The sequence below is a fragment of the Atta cephalotes genome, assembly GCF_000143395.1.
Source record: "Atta cephalotes unplaced genomic scaffold scaffold00020, whole genome shotgun sequence".
Lineage (NCBI taxonomy): Eukaryota > Metazoa > Arthropoda > Insecta > Hymenoptera > Formicidae > Atta > Atta cephalotes.
In genome coordinates, this window is record NW_012130084.1 from 3,718,624 (window position 1) to 3,718,855 (window position 232).

Genomic DNA, 232 nt, shown 5'->3' on the forward strand with positions numbered 1-232 from the left:
TACAATTGATAATTATTTCAATTATAGAAATCTTTGTTCAAAGGATATTGACTTTAAATTATATAAACAATAATTAATGTGTATATATTATTAATACGTATAAATAGAATTTTAAACATAAAATAAAAAACCGATTTATGTATTGTCCTGCGTGGGAGTAGGTAATTTCAAACAGCAAGTCTTATTTTTATTAAAATATAATTTATATTGATAATATATGACTATTAATTAT